Source organism: Sus scrofa, chromosome 1, assembly GCF_000003025.6.
Source record: "Sus scrofa isolate TJ Tabasco breed Duroc chromosome 1, Sscrofa11.1, whole genome shotgun sequence".
Lineage (NCBI taxonomy): Eukaryota > Metazoa > Chordata > Mammalia > Artiodactyla > Suidae > Sus > Sus scrofa.
The window spans coordinates 29,472,071-29,495,091 of record NC_010443.5 but is presented as its reverse complement, the minus strand read 5'-3'; positions in this window follow the sequence as shown (position 1 = coordinate 29,495,091).

Sequence of the window (23,021 nt, the reverse complement as noted above, 5' to 3'; positions counted from 1 at the left end):
CCTATGTGTCCTGGAAACTCACATAACCTCTCTTGGTCTCAGCTGTCACACCTAGCGAACAAAAGGTGGGCTGTGGCTTGGATTGTCCTTACTCACAGCATGGTTCATGGACCATCAGCGTGCACATCACCTGGGATCTTGTTAGATAAGCAGAATCTCATCTACTGAAGCAGAAATTGAATTTTACCTGGATCCAGAGCTGTGCCATGCACACATTTGGAGAAGCACTGGAGCAGGTGATTCCCAAGGCTGAATGAGTATTTAGAGAGTTAAAAACAAAACAAAACAAAACTTTTCTGGCTTTCATTCCTGATCCATTGGATCAAGATTTCTGGTGATGAATCTCCAAAAAAAAAAGTGTTTTTTTTTTTTTTTTTTTCATTCTGAAAATTGTTAGGCTAGGAATCAGACCCACACCATGGAATTGACAATGTCAGATCCGTAACCACTAGGCCATCAGGGAACTTCTGAAATTTTATTTTATTTTTTTTTATTTTTTATTTTTTTGGGCTGCACCAGCAGCTCATGGACATTCCCAGGCTAGGCGTTGAATTGGAGCTATAGCTGCTGGCCTACATCACAGCCACAGCAATGTAAGATCCAAGTCACATCTGTGACCTACACCACAGCTCATGGCAATGCCAGATCCTTAACCCCCGAGCAAGGCCAGGGATCGAACCTTCATCCTCATGGATCCTAGTCTGATTTTTTTTCCGCTGCAGCATAACGGGGAACTCCTGAAATTTTATTTTTAAAAGGATGGTTTTGAAGATCAAGCGGTGACAGGATCTGCTTGATGGTTGATGGGATCAAACAGCGATGGTCCAGTCCAGTTTGTATCATCTGTGGGAAGTTGCTAGCCTTCGAAATATGCTATCCTTAGCCTTACCTAATCACTCTGCTGGCAGTTACTAAAATTGTTGAAAAACTAATTTTTGAAGTGTTTAGAGACCACGGTTTTTTTATTTTTATTTTTATTTTTTACTTTTTATGGCCACATCTACAGCATATGGAAGTTCCCAGGCTAGGGGTCCAATCAGAGCTGCAGCTGCCAGCCTATGCCATAGCCACAGCGACAACAGATTCGAGCCGCATCTGCAACCTACACCACAGCTGATGACAACACTGGATCCTTAACTTACCGAGTGAGGCCTGGGATCTAACCCCACATCCTCATGGTTACTAGTCAGATTCATTACCACTGAGCCATGGGAACTGCAAGACCATGAATTCTTAAACCACCTTTGTTTCATAAAATATGACAGGGCCCTGTAAAAGATTAGATTTTGGAGGGGATACAAAAATCTAAATACGAAAAAAAAAAAGTGTGCCAGCAGATACACATTATTTTGTGGAGTTGGAAGAGAAACTAAAGGAAAACAAATGACACAGTAAAAGGACCTGTCCTTGAAATCCTAGCTGACATTAAAATCATAGCCACACAGAGGGATTTAGAGGGGTTCATCTAAATTAGGGAGGTTTAATGGAATAAATGTGGCTAAAAGCTCAGGAAATCTGCTTTTACCTACAAATTATGAAATAGATATATAATATATAGGGAGATTATTTAAGTGTTATTCTTCAAGTGAATAAACTTACAAACTCTAAAACATTTTCTTATGAAATAATCTTAGGATCATGCGCATTTTTATTTTAAAATTAGGGCTTTTAAAAAATTTTTTTGTTGTTATTTCCCTAATACAATTTTTTTTCTACTGTATAGCATGGTGACCCAGTTACACATACATGTATACATTCTTTTTCTCCCATTATCATGCTCCATCATAAGTGACTAGGCATAGTTCTCAGTGCTACACAGCAGCATCTCATTGCTAATCCATTCCAAAAGCAATATTTTGCATCAATTAACACCAAGTTCCCAGTCCATCCCACTCCCCCGCCCCCCAGCAACCACAAGTCTATTCTCCAAGTCCATGATTTTTTTTTTCTGTGGAAAGGTTCATTTGTGCTATATGTTAGATTCCAGAGAGAAGTGATATCATATAGTATTTGTCTTCCTTTTTCTCACTTACTTCACTCAGTATGAGAGTCTCAAGTTCCATCCATGTTGCTGCATATGGCATTATTTTGTTCTTTTTTATGGCTGAGTAGTATTCCATTGTGTATATATGCCCCATCTTCCTAATTAGTTTTATCAAATACAACTAAAATCTGGGCAATGTCTTTCTGGTCAAAAACTAGCCTAAGAATATCAATTAGCAAAATGCTATTATCTATAAATAATAGAAAGTGGGACTTATAATCAAGTGGGATTATTTTTTCCCACATTGAAAAAGAGGATGCAGGAGTTCCCTTGAGGTGCAGTAGGTTAAGGATCTGGTGATGCCATTGAAGTGGCTAAGATCGCTGTTGTAGCATGGGTTTGATCCCTGGCCCAGAAACTTCCACGTGCCTTGAGCATAGCCAAAACACCCCCAAAACAAAACCAAAAAAAAAGCAGAGGACACAGAGATATGGAATCCAGCACATCATGATCCTCTGTCTTTTCCTTCTTGATGGAGGACAGCGGCTGCAGCTCCAGACATCACATCCAACTTTCAAGGCAGGAATGACTGAAAAAAGTTGGGGCTGGCTATGTCTGCCTCTTTGCAATCAGGATAAGTAAAGCCTTCTCACACAGGCACCCGGCAGAGTGTGGTTGACTTTTTGGCCAGATCTAAGTCCTGCGGCCACATTTAAGTGGAAGGAATTTGTGGAATAGATGAGGTTTAAATTTCAAACTGTATTGGGAGGGTCTTTGGCTTTGTATTCTTTTACTTTCACTCTTCTTCCACAGCTCAGAAGCATTCTCTCTACTTTGCCAGACTTAATCTTATCATTCCTACAATGGTCAGCTGAGTAATGAACTTTGTAATGAAGTCTGCTCTGATTATTTCCACCTAGTGATTTCCTCATTTTCTAAGCATGTGTAGACACATTGTATCCCACCACTGCACATATTTGTGAATCTATTGTTCTGTTGTAGACTTATATTTTTTTTTCTTCATAGTTTCTCTCCTGTGCTTCTCAAGAACAAATGATTTTTGCAAGTCCCTTTGTGCCCAGAACGAGGCTGTGCTTTGTAATGCTTCTAAACTGAGCTGAGTGAAACACAGGCTGTTCAACTATTTTCCTCCACTACACAAGGTAACATGTGCAGTGCTCTTCAGGAAGTAAAAATCTTCAGTTTCTTTGGTGCTTTTGTGTACGCAGTGAACTCTCTCTGACACTCTGGAAGCTTACTGTTAATACAAATCACAAGGACCACAAATACGAATCATAATGGTAAACCTGTAAATTTCAGTTATCCCTAGTGAAAGATTCGATTGGAGTGGTTTGTACAGCATCCAAGAGATTTTCCCAAGGAACCTTATGATTAGAATGAGGCTACAACCTTCCATGTCTTAGAAGAGTTGCCAGGAAAGGAACATGCTGGATGCATGAATTACCACTGATAAGCATGAACCCCCAGAGTCAGTGGCCTGGAACTCCCACTGGTGGATGCTAAAAGTGCAGGCGCTAGACAAACCCCATAGCAGGCAGTGACATGTGGATTAGTTTACGAGGGGAAAAAAATCAACAAACTCCTTATTATGTACGTTTCCTCTCCTTCCCACTCCTCAGCCTTCTGTTGCGAGTTATTTTTGTACTCATCTCACACTTTCTGTATTTTTTCAGACATGCATTAACAAACTAGAGAGACGATTTTTACTGGCACTTGCAATTTTCTCCTGATGGATATATCCCTGGAACGTATGTGTGAAACACATTCGTTTGAAAACAATCACAAGCGGCGAAACGGTGATTCAGGGATGACGGGGTCAAAAATGAAGAAAACAAGAAAGGAGCAGAGAGAGGGTATTGAAAAACCTACAGGGAAAAAAAAAAAAGCTATGATGACACACATGGAAAGTAAGAACTGCAAATTGTAACTGTCAACTTGAAAAGTCAAAAATACATCCTGCCTCTTTTTTCATGGCATAATTTATCAATGTAGCACATTTCTGAGCACACATTCTGTTCTTCAAATCATGGCTACGACTACAAACAAAATAAATGTGGGAGGGCCTACCAAAAATAATACTGGGTTATTATCTTTCAAAGTCCTGATGCTAAAGAGCCCATGTGACTGAAGTGTTCACTTTCAATTAGCTGGAATCAAGTCAGGTCACCTGATTACAAAGATAAAACATATGATGTATATCTCATTACCTAATGTTACAGTTTATATAGTTCCCCATTCGTGATTCTTATTCAGCAGAGGTGAAAGATCATTTTGGGGCATGTGTTCATCCACATTGGCTAATTTGCTACAGTCATCTTCCAAGATTTTGGTATCATGGTTCTAAGAGGAGGGTCACAAAGAGCCGAAGCAGAGTACATTACCAAGTTTCCACTTTCAACATTTCAGATGTTACTAGGTTTTGGTACTTTATAGTAGGAAGGATTCTTAAGTACAAATTTTGTTTTAGAGAAGCACTTCATCCTGAGCAAGCTAGGAGAAGTACCCCAGTTAATGTTATCTCTTAAGACCTGTTTCAACAACCACTGGTTTCTATGGCTTGTAGGACATTTCAGTAGCCAAGAGGAGAAGGAGAGAATAGATTAAATTCCACGCTCACACCATATGACTTTTTGGTAGAATGTGGAAACCCAAGATTCAAGCTAGCATTTGAAATACCAGCTCACTTTTTAAGGTTTAAAAGACATAAAAAGATGCTCTTAGGACACAGCAATTCTTCTCCCAGGCATATACCCAAGAGAACTGAAAATCTATGTCCACACACAACCCAACTGAATGTCAACAGTGAAATTATTCACAATAGCTAAAAAATGAAAAGAACCCCAACTTTCCATCACAGATGACTGGATAAGAAAATATATCTCTATTCAATGGGATATAATGTAGTATAAAAAGGAATGAAGGGTATTCCCACCGTGGCGCTGTGGGTTAATAACCTGACTGCAGCAGCGTGGCCCACTGTGAAGGTGTGGTTTGGATCCTCAGCCAGGCACAGTGGGTTAAAGGATTTGGCATTGTCACAGTTGCAGCTTGGACTGAATCCATGGTCTGGGAAATTCCATATGCCACAGATGTGGCCCTTAAAAAACAAACGAAAAGAAATGCAATAATGTTTCACATCCAACATGAATGATGGACCCTGAAAACAGTATTCTAAGTGAAAGAAGTCAGACACAAAAGGTCACTTATTGCATGATTTTTACTTCAAATGTCCAGAACAGGCAAATTCAAAACAGTAAGAAGTTGATGAGTAATTTGCCAGCTAAGAAGAGGTTGACGTGGGAGTGAAGGCTCCTGGATGGTGGTGTTTCTTTGGAGAAGCGTAACATGTTTCCAGAATTAGAGTCAGGTCACCTGATGCTACACCTTTGTGAATGTACTCAATTCCTGAATTTTACACTTGAAAAGGGTGAATTTTATGGCGTGTGAATTATATTTCAATAAAAAGTAGTAAAAGATAAACTTGGTATCAAATGGCTTTTAACTCGGAAGTCACATTACCTACCACATGATGTCTCTTCCAAATACTGCACAAGGTTTTGAAAGAAAAGAAACCACAAAAGGAGCCTGTTTCCATGTGGTGAAACTTTTAGTCAACTGAAAATATTTGGGTTGGTGTTCCTTCCATAAAGGTAGCCCATTTTTCAGCCAACTGAAGCAAATAAACCTACATTGAAACTACACAGATTCCCAGGGTCTGTGGTGGGAATGTTTAAGAAGGCAGCATGGTGGTCTCAGCTTCCCTTCTCATTTCTGGAACCTTCCTGCCATCTTATTTCCAATGCCCTTCAGTTAACCAAGGCCCTTGTGAAGTCTGCACCATTCTTTCTCCATGCCTGTGGCTGCTCTCCACACTGCTTCTGAGAAGTTTAACCAAAGCTCGAAAGGCCAGTCCTATATCCCAGCTGCTATCAGTACAACCCAAAGAATGATCCTCTATGGGTAAAATTTCTGGCTTCAGCTCCAGCTAGGCAGGGAGCTATCTTTAGATAGCAGGTAGATCCCTTGTGCATATCAGTGACAACACAGAGGGACAACTCACATAGGACCTGCTCTTAGCCCTCAGCAAGGTCTCCTGACTTATCTGGAAGCCTCAGTTAATCACACCACTGGGAAGACTCTCCGGAAAATTAAATTATACATAAAAAGATCTAGGGAACTTTGGAGAGCTCAGTGAGTTATTTTCTTTATGACATCAAATGCTATTTGGTTAAGTTTTAGTTTTAACTCAGTTGAGCTTCATAGCATTATAAATGATACATGTAAGGAAAGGCTCCTATGCAGTTCTCAGAGTCATTCCTTCAAGTGAAAGGATGAGTCTCCAGCAGAGGGTCAATTTTGTCCCTCATTCCTGCTACCTTTCTGATGTTTTCTGCTAGAAGACTCCTCAGAACCTTGTGCCTCTGGTCTCCTGGAAGTAGTCCCAGATCTAACACCTGGGTAGAGGCCCCCACCCCTCCCACCTATGCCTGTTCCTTTTGTTTTCTTAACACCTGCCCAGTCTTGCAACCTGCGGGACGTAGCACATGCTCATAGGTACGTGGACATCCCAGCTCAAACACAAGAGGCCTGCAAAAGGCTTCCCTTTGGCTACTATCAGGCAGGGATGCAGTTAATAGTGGTGATTAGAAAAGTGTGGCTTGAAGAATAGGCCCATGCAAGTTCTGGAAGCAGGCTGGGTCACTTAGGAAGAAAGTTTCAGGGTTTGAGGTATACAAAGCATGGACGGGAAGGAAGTATATTGGCTCAGGCGGGCATGACCCCTTGGCTTCATGGGCTTCTCTCCTCCTAAACTAAAGCACAGACCTCAGGCTTGGGCCTCGTCTGCCTGGTCTAAGGATAGAAGTGCCTGGAGATCCCATCCCCCTGCAATCCTCTGACCCCACAGCCCCAGAGACACAGGCATCTTACCCTTGACGGAAGATGAGCTTGGCCGGCCGTCAATCACTTTCTTACCTACACCCTTCTCTCCGTAACACAGTACACACCAGCATGCAAATCATTAAGAGGAGCCTGGCTCATTCTCTTGCTAGAGGAAGGTAAGAAGTCCATGTGACCGTGGAGTAAACTAGGTCAAGGTCTAGGTCCTAAAAAGACCTCCTGAAACACACACTCCTTCTTTCACATGTAATGACTAAGCTCTTGCTCTCTCACTGGGACGCTCAGCAGGACTCAGGAATTTAATGGATTTCTCTCACTTTATTGAGCATCCAAAGTGGATTTTAATTCCATGGGGTAATTTAGAAATTGTTGTGAAATGTAATTGATTTTTTTACAAAATGCATATATTTGCACTAATAAGCATTTGCATTGTGATTTGTTCGTGCCTGTGTATCCTTGACGCCCCAGAATGCTAACGAACAAAGTGTTATGGCATGCTTTCAAAAAAAGCACAGTTTATTATGTTACTTTTAACAAACGAACGCTTTTCTCAAACAGAGAACAATACAAAATTGCTGGAAAGATCATTTCTAGGAAGAAAGGTGAATTCAACTCATTTTCATGATTGCGGCCTTTTTCTCCCTACCTTGTTTAACAAAAGCCTAAGAACTTCTCTGTTAGCTTCCCAATACTTTCTCTAATTGGTCCTGGATATATATTTAGAGAGAAAGAGAGAGAGGGGAGGGGTGTGGATTGAGAGAGAGAAAGAGGATTTAGAATGATTGTTTGTACAGCATGTAATTAAGCAGGGCTGTGTTCTGGTCTATAATCACCAGAGACTCCCTTCCGAGAAAATATTCTTATTTAATCTCGCGACTTGCTCTATAGTGTGACGGCTTTCAAGGGACACGCCCTTCCTGGGTAAATTAGTTTTCTCAGACAGACAAAAAAGCTCATCAGGGGAGGATCTCTTCCAATAAGTCCTCCCTTCTTATTTATTCAGTATGTATCCCTTGATTCCTCCCACCCCGTGAGTCCTCATCCAGATGGACTCCCTAATTTGCAAGGTCCAGGGCAAGAACGCCACAGGGTCTCTTGTTCAAAAAGTTGAGTTCCCGTCGTGGCTCAGTGGTTAACGAATCCAACTAGGAACATGAGGTTGTGGGTTCGATCCCTGCCTTGCTCAGTGGGTTAATGATCCGGCATTGCCATGAGCTGTGGTGTAGGTTGCAGACTCGGCTCAGATCCCCGTTGCTGTGGCTCTGGCGCAGGCCGGCAGCTACAGCTCCAATTCGACCCCTAGCCTGGGAACCTCCATATGCCGAGGGAGCGGCCCAAGAAATGGCAAAAAACAAAACAAACAAAAAAAAAGTTGAAAGAAAGCTTCTTTTTCTGTCTCTTTCTCAAAGTATTCTAGTGTTTTCTATTTGCTATTCACCCTTCTGTCCCTTCTAGCATGGGGGTGCTTATGGGTAGTGCAGAATCGCCCTCATCCAGGCACCTGCTTGCCTTCTAGGCTGTAGTCACTGGATAGGGTTGGAGAGGCAGGAGATTGACATCCTGTGAGGTCAAAGAAGCAGTAGGGGGGTGATGAGCAGGTTTGTCCCCAACTCCCACTCCACTGTCCCTTTGGACTCTACTTACAAAGCACTAATTCAAAGACGGAATTATTATAATTTCAAGAGGTGGCCACAGAGTGTTAAGCCCCAAGCATGTGGCCCCTTCTGCCCCTGAGGCTACACTGGCGGTCCTCACTCTACCTCCTTGACATCTTCTCTGGGGCCCAGCTTAGCAGTAGGCCGGATGGACAGTTAATACACCCTTGCTGAAAGCGTTCTTTAACTGCAATTTGCTTGATCACTTGGGGCAGGGAAGCATTTCCCTCTCACTTACCTGCCATTGCCCATCGTAGAGGCAGCAAGGGTCTGGCCAAGACATTCAGCTGTAAGTTATACCATTGCTCTGACTTCAGAAAGTACCACACCTACATCAGCCTTGAAGGATGGACAACTCTCCATATTAAAAAACTCCATCTTGAAGTTCCCATTGTGGATCAGCGGGTTAAGAACCTGACTAGTATCCATGAGGATGTGGGTTTGATCGCTGGCCTCGCTCAGTGGGCTAAGGATTCAGCACTGCTGTGACTAAGGTGTCTGGCAGCTGTAGCTCTGATCAACCCCTATCCTGGGAACTTCCACATGCCTCAGGTGCAGCCCTAAAAAAGAAACTCACTGAAGGCTCTGCAAATTCTGAGCCAGGCTAACATCCTCTGGCTTCTTTCTTTTCTGTTCTCAGAGGTCATCAAGGACATACAGGGTCAGCAGTATTCCAGGCCACTTGCACTGCTTAATGGATGGGAGACTGTATCTGCATCCACTGGGCACAAGTGTGGGCAGGAAAAGAGCAGGGGACGGTTTCCAACCTAATTCTGAATTGACCTGGACCTCTACTGCTCAAGCAGACTTAAATGCTCTCCCTTTTGAGACACAAATATAGTTGCTTCGTGCATCCGTGCTTCGATTTTATTTATTTTTTCTCTATTTCTTGTTCATATCTGTCTACATCAGAGTTCTCTAGCCTCAGGTACAAATATGAAATTCTCATTCCGTAGGTCAACAACACACACATACACACACACCGATCTGTGGATTTTGAAATAACATCTCTTTTTTCATGGAAGTTATACACATTACTGGAAATGTGGAAAATTTAGAACAAGAAGAAGATGAACAACCACCAGAATTGCCATCTTATCATCCAGAGATAATTGCTTAGCATTTTTCCATGCATATGTATTTTTGGTCATCCATGGTGCCTGTGCTATTGAGATACTGTAAGTATTTTCTTTATAATACGTTTTGACAAAATGCTTTGTAATATCATATAGCACAAATAGTTGCCATGGTATTAAGTATTAAACTGACCATGATTTTCAAACTTTTGTGTGCTTAGGAATCACCTAGCAGCATGTGAGAAGGGAAGATTTTCAGGTCCCTCACTCACCGATTCTAACTCATAAATCCGAGATGAAGAGCCTCCCAGGTGATTCCGGTGTAGACGGATCTCAGGGCTTGCTCTGACACCCATGATGTGTGACATGATTTTTAATTGCTACACTGCGTTCCATTACGTAGAGGTGCCATCATTTATTAAACTTGTCCCATAGTGTTTATTTAACTCTAGTTTCCAAAGCTTTACTTGCATGATTAATTCCTCAATGAATAACCTACTACATAAATCTTTCTGAGCATCTCTAATTATTTCCTGAGGAAAATTCTGCAAAGTGGAATTACTGGGTCAAAAGAAATACAAACCTGAGCAAAGCAGGTGGTGTTTTGAGTGGGAAAGCAACCTTGTAAGCTGTAAAGTACGGGATGAATATGAAGTATATGACAGCTGTCATTTTTGGAGACACTTTCATATGCCAGGACAGTGGCTCTCAAAATGTATTGTGCTAATCAGAAACCCCCGGAGGGCTTGTTAAAAATCCATTGCAGCTCTCTCCTCCCTGTTTCCCTCTGATTCATTAGGTCTAGGGTGAGGCTCAGAATTTGCACCTCTAACAAATTCCCAGGTGATGCTGACCTTGCTGGTCTGGGGACCACACTTTGAAAACCACCTCGCCAGACACAATACTAGGGGTTTTCGGTAAGTTCTATACATTTCACAGCATTTATTTACAGTGGAGGACTGAGACTCAGAGAGGAGCTAAGGTCATGAGACTAATGATGGCAGGAGTGGCATTTGGTTGCACGTTTGATGCCAAGGCTGATGCTTTTCCCGCAGGCAGCCTGGTCTCTCACTTCATTTCATTGCCCACCCCCCCCAAATATGTAGGATATCTTCATAACAAGCACCCAAGGTTTCAGTGTAAACCACCCCCTTCCAGACTATGAGGGGTACCCAAGGGAGAAGACAGATTAGGAAGGGTTTGGCTGAGAATTTTTTTCCAGGGAAACTGATTCAATGAGTTATGCTCTACCATTCGAGTCAACGTGCAGGATTGCTTTCCTGGCCTCCAGTGGCTTCACTGACATGTGGACATTGAGAGACTCGTTTCTCCTCAGTTACTGGAACTGTATAATAGTCCCTCCTCGGAAGACAGCTCTAATTTCTCCAAGAACCACTTCCAGGCTCCTCCACACAATAGCCCAAATTACGACCTGTTTGTTCAGGCAACTCAGAAAATAAATTGTATTGTTGCAAAAAACAAAGAACTCTTGACAAACCGGTTGGCTAATAACACCCAGCAGAGCAAACACCCAGTGGATTGGCAAAACATGAAGTCAGGTTGGCTTCTATCAGTCAGTTTAAGAAAGTTGAACATTTCCTAACCCACACCCAGAATCACCCGGTGAATCATCCACATTTCACAACTAAAGACATTCTTAAGGCCTAATTACGCAAACTTTTACCTGTTTGCTATCCTAGGCTCTTGTCACTCTGCTGCCTTTTGGTGTGTTCATGATTGTGTGGGGGGTTAGTATCATTATTTTTGCATGTTATTCCAACTTTATTTATTCATCCTTTGAGCTAAGGACTTTGCTAGGCACTCTACAAGGAGACATGGAGGGTTGTCTGTTGAAAACACATTTTGTGTGGCTTCTAGCAAAGCTCCGCTAGATGCTGATATCTGAGAACAATGGGGTGGAGTTACTGTACTGATCAAATACATAATGCAAGTGCATTGCTTCCATCCCTGTTAAAAATAAATGCCGTCCGGGAAGCTCTCTCATGTAAAGACAATGCTTTCCAATAAATATTTTGTCCAGAGGTTATAAGAAGCCTTATACCACCTCTGGCTTTATCACTTCAACAGCTCCCGAATGGATAAGGAAAGGCCTTGGGCAAAGAACACGTGGGAATCAGTGGAAGAGTGTGTCTTCAGAATCTAAGTGGTTCTAGGTGTCAGAACCAGTGTCAAAAGTTGACTGTTTTGGTGGTCAAAGGAGGAGAGCAATTAGAATTGTCTGACAAAGGAAGGGATGCTCAATGGCATAGAGGTCCCTATAACTCAAGGAAGTGACATTCAGACTGGATGTCAGGAATGCTGCTGAAGGCCTGTCTGCACTAGGTTAGAAATTTGATTATTAGCTGAGTCTTAAGGATCTTATAACACACGCAGACACACACACACAGTGGTGAGTGAGCTTAAAGAAAAATATAGAGAGTGGCTTGAGAGGAATGGGAGACCAGAATCATATCTGCCTGTTCTTTTTCCAAGGGAGTATCTGGGTGAGAGATGAGAGAGGGGATTAGGGTGTGGCAGGAATGTATATTTTGTTAAAGCACAGAGTCCTCTTTCTTCTTCTTTTTTTTTTTAAACAATGCTTTCAACTATTTGTTTTGCATTTAGTGTCTTTGGTAGAGCTTTCTTCAAACCCAGTATTCAAGAATTACATTTGTGGAACTGCTTGAAACCTTAGTGCCTAGCCAGACCTTATTAACTGAAACCACAGAGCTGGAATCACTTTGAAAATTCTATTATTAGTATCATGGGGAAGATACCTCAAACAAACCTAGACTGATGATTTGGTATATAAAAAAAAAAAAGAATATTTTCAGGATGGAGCACAGTTTCCATATAAATTCAGCTCAACATATTTTTACAGAATGATAATTGGTATTTATAATAATTACATAAGACATTCTTTTATCAAAAGAAGATCCCATTATTATTCTACCAAGAAAGAAGGTACACTAATATATTTCAGAAACTGTTTCGGTAATAAAGATGGAAACAAAAGAAGGTTTCTGTTCATCACTGACATAGCTGGAACATTTAATTAGCCGGTGTATTGCAATTACGTATGGTACATAGAAAACACCTATAAATTAGTAACGAGGCCATGAATACCGAGTACTCGTGTCAAAAGTAATTTTATATAAATCAGAAAATATGGCCCTAAAGTTTCCAGATACTGATGTTAAATAATTTATGTCTTTAAGCTTCACAGTGCACCATATACTGTACACTCTGCAAGGAGTGAGTGGGGTTTCTCTGGGAATGTTAGATTATATTTTCAGAAGTCAGATTCTTTTCAGTTAGGGAGGCTGTGAAGGGCACTGTACCAACACATGGGTTTCTATACCTGGAACTATCTCTGGACTTGTGCATTCACCTTTTGCCAGTGGCAGGCCCTTGAACAAATCATTTGGTACACAATTCTCTTTAAACTGGGAGGGAAAACCATCCAGATTGTAGAAATCTGAAGATTTAGAGAGATAAATATCCAGGCTTTTCGCAGAGCCTGGCACTGGGCAGGCAGCGAAGCAGTCTTAGCTAAGATGATTGCATTTCCATTCAGTACTTCAAGTTAAGAGGTCCTGTGTTTCTTTTTAAAATTGTGGTAAAACCTACACAACATAAAATTTTAACCATTTCTAGGTGTTCGATTCTGTGTTCTTTTTATTTAGAGCAAGGGTCTTTATAGCAAGTGTCTGCCTATTAGCATTGTGCAGTTTGTTTTAGCCATATATACTGAAAAAAGAACCAAGACTAGTAAAAATATTCGGTATGAAGAACAAAACAATTGAAAATTCTCTACAGTTTTATCATTTTTTTCTTTTAAAGGTCAACCTGCAGCATATGGAAGCTCCCGGGCTAGGGGTTGCATCAGAGCTACAGCTGCAGGCCTATGCCACAGCCACAGCCACATCAGATCTGAACTGACTGCATTTGTGACCTACAGGGCAGCTAAAGGCAACGCCGGCTAAGAACCCGCATCCTCATGGACACTATGTCGGGTTTTTAACCCACTGAACCACAATCGGAACTCCCTACAGCTTCATAATTTTAAAACGAGGTGTAGAAAGGCATAAAATGACTTCATCCAAAAGCTCAGCAATATTTCAAACACTGAATTTATTGAAAGCACTGACTTTCAGTAACTATAAAGGTAGAACATTGAAATGATGAGATGTAACCTGAAAGATAAAAGTCTCCTTCACCTTTTGCAAATTCCTTTCTCTCCTCCCAGTAGTTTGCATAGCCTCCTAGGAATGTTTCATGTATCTACAAGCGTATAAACCTGTGTGTATAGGCTTACAAACAGAATCCCACTATACCCATTATTTTCCATCTAGATTTTTAACTTAACAGTGTATCTTAAAGATCTCCTCATGCTTTTAAATAATTCATTTTTCTTCTCTATTTTGTCTTTTTATGGCCACACCCATAAAGTTCCCAGGCTAGGGTTCGGCCTACATCACAGCCATAGCAACACCAGATCTGAGCCATGTTTGCGACCTACAGCATAGCTCAAGGCAACTCAGGATCCTTAACCCATTGAGCGAGGGCAGGGATCGAATTCACATCCTCATATTTACTAGTCGGATTCTTAACCTGCTGAGCCACAACCAGAACTCCTAAAGAATTAATTTTTTTTTTTGTCTTTTTTGTTTTTTAGGGCCACACCTGCAGCATATGGAGTTTCCTAAGCTGGGGTCCAATTGGAGCTACAGCTGCCGGCCTGTGCACCACAGTCAAAGCAATGCCAGATCTGAGCCGCATCTGCAACCTACACCACAGCTCACGGCAACGCCAGATCCTTAACCCACTGAGCAAGGCCAGGGATGGAACCTGCAACCTCATGGTTCCCAGTCAGATTCGTTTCTGCTGTGCCACGATGGGAACTCCGAATTAACTTTTGAATTCTGTTATGTAGATAGGTCAAAATGTATTGCTAAGTTTCCTAATTGATGACATTATATTTCCAGGTTTTTTTTCCTCTTACGAAAAAAAAGTGGAAGAAATGCCTGTGTACACAGATGCACATTTTTGCAAATATAAAGAAGGCTAAATTCCTAGCAACGAAGACCTAGCAGATCATTTTAAAGATACTTGAGAAGCAAAGCAAAGATACACATTTAATGAGATTATTTGGGGGAGATTTATGTTGTGGATTTCCAGGCTCCTTACTTGACATCTTGTCCTCTTTGAAATTAAACTGAAACCTAGAGCTTCGCAGCCAAGAGTTGAAGACATTGGAATCCCACCATTTACCAGTTAGACAAGGTACTTAAGCTCTCTGAGCCTAGCCCTGCCTAAATGGGGCTATTGTGAAAGTCAAATGAGATGTTGAAAGTAAGCATTTTGCACAGCCGCATATAGCATTAGTAATCTCTCAATAAATAGTTAATAATTACCTGGTGATCATGACTATTCTTAAGATGCACCAGACCAGGACTTCCCCGATTTCCAGTGTTTAAATATCAATGTAAGCCAACTTAATTATCCATTTATCATTTACTTGGTCTATATTCCCTCTAAGGCCTGAAGACATCATTAAGTCTCCTCTGGAAATGTTTTATTCCAAGTTTCAAACGCCTTGCTTGATTTTTGTTGCTTTTTTATTTTCCACAAAAGTATGTCGTAAACAGTGATGTTTTCACAACTTTGCTTCAGGCCTTTACTTGGTCTGGGGCAGGGCTGGCCACCCGTTCCTCAAGAAGCCTGGTCTTGAACTGGAAGTAGAGAAAAAAATCATATCGCTTTTAAGAACATGTTCACTGAGCATTTAGTCAAGAGCAAAGCAATGATTGCAAGAATATCTCTTGGTCTGCTGGTGGTCAAGCCCTGGTGTATATCACTTTGGGGGCGGGGGGACTCTTGCTTTCAAATCCTCCGTCTAGAAACCAGAACCTGCAGCCAGGCTCCTCTGCAGCCCTGGCTCTGCCCATCAGGTGGCCCTTATCTGAAGACAGGAGTGAGAAATAGGAGCATATGGAACACTGTTTTTTTTTTTTTTTTTTTTTTTCTGGTTAGGGTGACAGTGATGGCTGGGGCTTCTGGCAGGAGGGGTGGAGTTTCTGATATCAGATGTCAACCCGGGATTTAGTCTTCTGGGCCTTGGAGACTTGTCTGGACCAGCAAGTGGGGCCCGGCCGCCAAGCCTGGCACACTGGCTCTGTTGCAGATGCTCTGAATGCCCCCCAAGTAATTTGCTGCTTAAATAGGCCAAGTGAGACCTGTTATTTTAAATGGGTGCTAAAATCCCCCTTTCCCCAAGCTCCAAACTCTCGTTTCCTCACTTCACTGTGTCCCGCCAGCAGCTCAGGCTCCAAATCTTTGCGTCCATCTTCATGTCGCTCTTTCTCCCAATTTCTCTCAGCAGCTGCTTAATTGGTCTTTCTAAAGATGCTCTGAGACCCCATGGCTTACTGTGAACACAGATTCTAGAAAGATCTTTCAAAAAATCAATCAGATTATGTCAGTCCTCTTGTTGCTAAGTCAGTCCTTTGGGGGTCTACGGGCGGCTCCCCTGGTATCCTTCTGACCTTTCCAAGGAGTCCTTCCATTCTTCACTCACTGCTCTCCACACACAGTGGCCCCAAGACTAGGGTCCCAAACGACCCAACTGCCCACCAAGCAGCTCCCACCACAGAGCCCTTTGCTGGTCTCAGAACATACCCAGCGCACCACTACCTCAGGGCTTTCTCACTGGCTGTTCTTCAGCCTGCAGCCCCCCTCCCTCCAAGACACAACTCTGACCCCACCCCCACCCCCACCATTTCCACACACAGAACTTCTCTTTCTTCCTTCCCTCTTCTCTTCTCCCTCCATGTAACTGTCCTCTCCATCCCACCTCACTCAGCTCCTGAACTCTCTTATCCTCTTTTTTTTTTTTCTACAGCATTTTTTTTTTTTTTTTTTTTTTTTGCTTTTTAGGGCCGCACCCTTGGCATATAGAGGTTCCCAGGCTGGGGTCCAGTTGGAACTACACCTGCCTGCCCAGGCCACAACCACAGCAACAGGGGATCCGAGCCATGTCTGCGACCTCCACCACAGCTCACGGCAACGCTGGATCCTTAGCCCACTGAGCAAAGCCAGGGATTAAACCCGCAACCTCATGGTTCCTAGTCAGAGTCGTTTCTGCTGCACCACATCGGGAACTCCTCTATAGCAGTTCTTACCCTACAAAATAAAATTGCTTATTTGCCTATGCTCTGTATCTCTTCCCATCAGAATATAAACTCTATGAAGGCAGAGACTTAAGTTCCTTTCATATCTTCAGAGAATATTGTCTGGCTCGTAGTACGTACTCCAAAAATATTTGTTCAATTGTTGAATGAATTAATGAAGATGAATGCATTCAACATTCTCTACTCTGAGAGTTTATAAGGAGGTTATTACCAGTCACTTAAGGAACCATTATAAGGGCAGCAACCTTAATGGAAATCAGTCAGAAGCCTTGAAGGAAATGACAGATTTTATCTACAGTCTTCATTTTAATGAGAATGAAAAGTGCCCTCTCAGATTTACTGAAGTCTCTTTGAAGACTTTCATAAGCTTAGTCAGAGGCATCTATGGTATGATTTAAGGGGTATATCATGCAATCACCTGCCCAAACCAATTATATTCTCTGGTCTATCATAGTGTCTAAAATTCTCAATATTTATTATTTTATTCATTCTATAAATATGCCAGGCCCTGTTCTAAGAAGTTGGGATATTGAAGTCCACAAATCAAAGTCCTCCCCTTGTGGAATCCACTCTTTATTAGGTAACAGGCAGTAAACAGAGAAATACATACACAGCAAGTGTCAGATGGTAAGAAGTGCGAGGAGGAAAATTAGAACAGATGAGAGAGAGTGGTATGGATGGGTGTGTGGCTTTTTTAGAGAGGGTTGTTGGGGAAGTCAGTATTAGGAGGTGACATATAAAGAGTTGCCCCAGTGGAGGTCCCGTCGTGGTACAGTGAAAATGAATGTAACAAGGAACCGGGTTGAGGGTTTGATCTCTGGCTTTGCTCAGTGGGTTAAGGATCCAGCATTGCCATGAGCTGTGGTGTAGGTTGCAGATGCAACTCCGATCTGGTGTTGCTGTGGCTGTGACGTAGGCCGGCAGCTGTAGCTCTGATTGGACCCCCTAGCCTGGGAACCTCCATATGCAGTGGATGTGGCCCTAAAAAGCAAATAAATATATACATTCAAAACAACAACAACAAAAATTAGAGACCCCAGTGAGGTGTGGGAGAAAGCATACAAACGGTGCTCAAATCCCTCCCAAAGACAGCTCAATGGGAGAAGAGTGACAGTGACTCCTGCCTGTCTGGGAGAGGTAGCTTAGGCGGCTGCCATAATTTTGGAGTTTGTGTTTTAGCCTAAATTTCATGCATGTTTTATGCTAAAATATAATGTATATACTTTATTTTTAAAAATAATTTGTTTTAGCCATGAATAAGAAGTACCATCTTTTGACCACATTTCTCAAAATTGTGAGGATGCCTTCTTTGGTGCCAATCATTAGTCAAGGTGACTGTTGTTTGTGAGAAGGAGTAGGGGCTTGTACCAGAGTCAAAAATTAGAGGCATCGTATTTTAAAAACTGTCATTTTTTTAAAAAAATTAATTATAGTCGATTTACAATGTTCTGTCAATTTCTGCTGTACAGCAATGTGATCCAATTATACATATGTTTACCTTCTTTTTCTCACATTATCCTCCATCATGTTCCATCACAAATGATTGGATATAGTTCCCTGTGCTCTACAGTAGGATCGCATTGTCATTTGTAAATAGAAAATGAAAATAAAAGGCAGAGGTGAACGAACATGTAGCTAGAATTATTTTTCCTTACTAGATTTTGGGTCGTGGGGTTTTAGTTATGTTTATTCAAAGCCAAATTCAAGTCATCCTTCAGGAAGTTGGATTATTCTCCTTCCAACTAATCCATTTGGCTGATTAGTGAATTTTATACTTTCTATCCAGCCGCTTTGTGCAAAAAAAAAAAAAAAATCATATAGAAGGTGCAACTATCAAATTTCTTGATTATCTTTTTATCCACTAGCCATGAGACTTTAAACAAACAGAGTAGTCACCCTGTGTTTCACGTATGCGACCTGCAGTGAGGATACACTCTGATGTATATCTTCTCTTAGAAATACTCTGAAAGCATAGTTTATGCTCTCAGAAGGAAAAGGACTATCGCATCTAAAATCTTATTAATCAGTCCTATCATCTGAACATAGTTTGTATGTCTCTGTAGGCTTTGGTATGTAGTCTAAGATTATGAGGAAATGAGGAATATAGAAATGCGTGCAACATCTGGGAAGGGACATTTGAAAGAGGAAATGCATCCTTTGGACTTTGTTCTTCTTCTTCTCCTTCTTCCTCTTCTTCTTCTTCCTCTTCGTTTCTTTTTTGGCTGACCCAGGCATATGTAGCTCCCAGGCCAGGGTTCGGATCCCAGCCACAGTTGTGACCAGAGGATTGAACCTATATCCTGTCACTGCAGAGACACTGTAGAATCAGGTGCCCCACAGCAGGAACTCCTGGACTTTCTTCTTATCTGCTGAATGTAGTCAATGTGAATGGGGCCACATGGTACCATGAGGTGATGTCCTACTGAAGAGAACAGCATGACTGAAGGACCCTGGGTGCTGGCCGTTGGGAATCTGCCATGCTTTCCCCAGACCACCTACCTCGGGTCATCTTTCACACAACAGGAACATTGAGTTTCTTCTCATGTAAGCCTCCATCACTTTGAATGGTTCTGTTACAGAGTCAAACCTAACCCTGAGTAATGCACACCTGTGATTTGAAGACTTATTAGCATTTATAAAAACACCCATATGTGTTATTTCATTTTTAATTCTTCAATAATCCTATGAAAGACAAGGAACAAGAATGGTCATTCCCATTTTGCAGAAACTAACCTTTTAGGAAGCTAAGTGAGTCAAATAACTAATACACAGAGAATCTGGATAAAGGGATGTCTGGTAACTCTGTACAACCAATCACATACGTGCAGATGTGCAGACACAGAAACACAGGGCATAGTCTTGGAGCAAGGCAGACCTGATTTCAGATTTTTCTGTCTAGCTCTTATGGCCTTAGGAAAATTACCTACTTTATCTGACCCTTAATTATCTGCAAGATGGGTAAGCAATACCTCCAGGGATTGAAAATTCCAAGTGAGGTTTATGAAGCTCCTGGCCCAGGGTGTGATAAACAGTGGATGGTTAGCAAATAGACCCCTTATTGTTGGCGAAGGCTTATCGGTCTGAAGATATTCAGATATGGGAGCAAAGGAATGGAGTGGAGAGACCAGAGAGTCTGCTTCATCTTGAAATCCCAGGTGTCTGTAAAGAATTTGAAATATTTTGATCTTTTTCTGGTTCAAAAGACCAGATTAGTTAATGTGCCTGGGGATGACCACATTCTTGAGTCCTCTGAATATCTTAAAGCTGTTTCTCCATCTCTCAATTTGGAGAGAAATATCACATGGAAATCTCTTATGCTTTCAAGCTCCTTATAAGGCTCAAGAAGGGGGTAAATCACTGATTCCCCAGCAATTTTAACATTTCCCTTAAAGAAATAGGGTTGTGAATTCCTAGTATAGCAGGTTGAATTTTGATTCTCAAACACTGTTTGAATGCACCCTACAAGTATTTGGTGTCAGGTGGGTGTTGTGTTATACAGTGGGATTCAAGGATGTTTATGAGCTTCTTAAGGGGCTAAGAGTTATGAATTTCTTCCTTTTTTTTTTTTTTTGGTCTTTTTAGTGCTGCACCCATGGCATATGGAGGTTCCTAGGTTAGGGGTCCAATCAGAGCTGCAGTGCTGGCCTACGCCAGAGCCACAGCAACGCAGGATCCAAGCCACGTCTGCGACCTACACCAGGGGTGGATCCAATGCTGGATCCTTAACCCAGTGAGCAAGGCCAGGGATCGAACCTGCGTCCTCATGAATGCTAGTTGGGTTCGTTAACAGATGAGCCATGATGGGAATTCTGAGTTATGAATTTCTTAAGTGGGCATTTTAGCCCAGATTGATGCAGCATTGGCAGCTAATGTTGTTAAGTGAGCACATCAGAAATTATCTGACCTGGATTCTGGTTTAAATTAGGTCCAATCCAGACTAAATTGGTGGTGGGTCAGAATAATAACGTGAATCTGAAGTTGTGAGATGCATGGCATTTGTGAGTGTAACAGCAATGATAAGCTTTCTTTTCTTTTCCTTTTGTTCTTTTCTTTTTGAAAGAGAAAAACATCTTTCAAGCTCCTCAGACTTTTATGTGAAGTCTTTCCTTTTTCTTTTCTTTTTTTTTTTTTCAGGCTGCACCTGTGACATATGGAAGTTCCCTGGCCAGTGATTGAACCCAAGCTGTGGCCTCGGCAATGCTGTGCTAGGCCAGGTATCGAACCCGTGCCTCAACAGCAACCCAAGTGGCTGCAGAGACAACATTGGATCCTACTCACTGCACCACAGTGGGAAATCCACAGTTATTCTGATGAGCACAGAGACATGCACTGGTAGTAACTGATGTTTACTTCATTCCTACTCTGAACAGTTGGCTAGATCGTGTAATCACAACCTTATTTACACAAGAATTAGGCAGGGTTGGTTTGATGGAATAGACTCCGGTAATTCACCTTCACGTCTAAGCACTGCTCACACCATGACATGGCAAACGAGCCCAGAGCAGCAGCTGTTGGAACCATGTCCCTCTTCCCACCCAAGACTGACATTTCTGGGGTAGGATTTGATTACAACCAGCAATACAGAATTATGGGCAAAGCGATGAAGTGCGGGGACCAGGCAATATTAAGAGATGAATCTAACAAGGCGGTGAGGCAGTCTGCGGTATTCCCTGATCAGGCATTGAGAAATAGGCAAAGGATACTTCCGAGAAGGGGAGAAAAGACACCCTCAGGCCTGGCCCAGTCGAGAATATTTCACAGGAAAGACACCAACCTATATGGTTCCTCCAAAGTGGCCAGTGTTGCAGGCAGACTCTAAGTCAACTACAGACCTTTTTTTGGGAGGGCCACACCCAGGGCATGTGGAAAGTCCCAGACCAGGGATCGGAACCAGGGACACAGCTGTGACCTGTGCCACAGATGCAGCAACACAAGATCCTTTACCTGCTGTGCCACAAGCGAACTTCCTAGAGAAAATAAAAGGAGAAATTCCAAGCTTATGTATACTTATTTATTTATGTGCTCCTTTAAGGACATTTTGGGTACAAGTCATATCTCTTTCCACAATCCAACTTCGATTGCATTTGAGCATTTCCTCAAAGTCCAGCATACTCTAGTTTCTTACTCCATTGTAAAGTATTATTTCTTAAGTTAATATTAAAATATTTAATATTGATAGTTATGTGTTTTCACTTGTCTGTGCAAAATTCATTAAACCATTCGCCCTAGACAATTGTAAATACATCCAAATAAATGTAACTAAATATCTGAGGAAACATTATTTTATTTACATGCATACTGTGAACATATTAATATATAATCACACGTCTCCCTTCTCCCCACTGACACTATGTTGTGTCAATGTCTCTCCTGGGTCTCAAGTGGGCAGTATCTTCTCGGGTTGCATAACAAAATTTTTAATATTTTCTTCCTTTTTGGATTTTTTTAACAGCTGCCCCTGCTGCATATGGAAATTCCTGGGCTAGGGGTCGAATCAGAGCTGCAGCTATGGTCTACCTCACAGTCGTGGCAACACTGGATCCAAGCCACATCTGTGACCTATACCACAGCTTGCAACAGTGCTGGATTCTTAACCAACTGAGCGAGGCCAGGGATGGAACCCGCATGCTCACAGACACTATGTTGGATTCTGAACCTGCTGAGCCACAACAGAAACTCTTAAAGTATTATTTCTTTCTGCATATATTCCTTCCTCTATTTTTTTCTCTTACAGTGTATCACTAAATTTGTTATTGGAAGCTTTAGATATTCTAAATTTCAAGAGTTTTCCTTTTGAAAACTTAATGCCTAACAAAAGATAAGGAATAGTGATAATAATACATGCATATATACATCTAGTATATATGCAGTTTTCAAACACACTATTTCACTTAATCTTAAGTACAACAATAACATCCTACCCTCCTTCTCTTCCTCCTCGTTACCTTGAGCTGGGCAATGTGCCAAGAGCGCTCTAGCAATATCTCTAGAGAAAAGAACCAGGGAGGAAAAGCAACGAGAAAATACATTTTGATATATGTAAGGGACCACGAAGGGTAGTTAAACACTAGGCATGAACAGTCCCAGGAGGGGTGGCCACTCTGCGGTTAATTCCACTTATTACTGGGCAAGTGAGAAGCTCTTTGGTCCTGGGTTTGCTTAGAGGCAAAGTTAGATTAACAAACACCTGCCC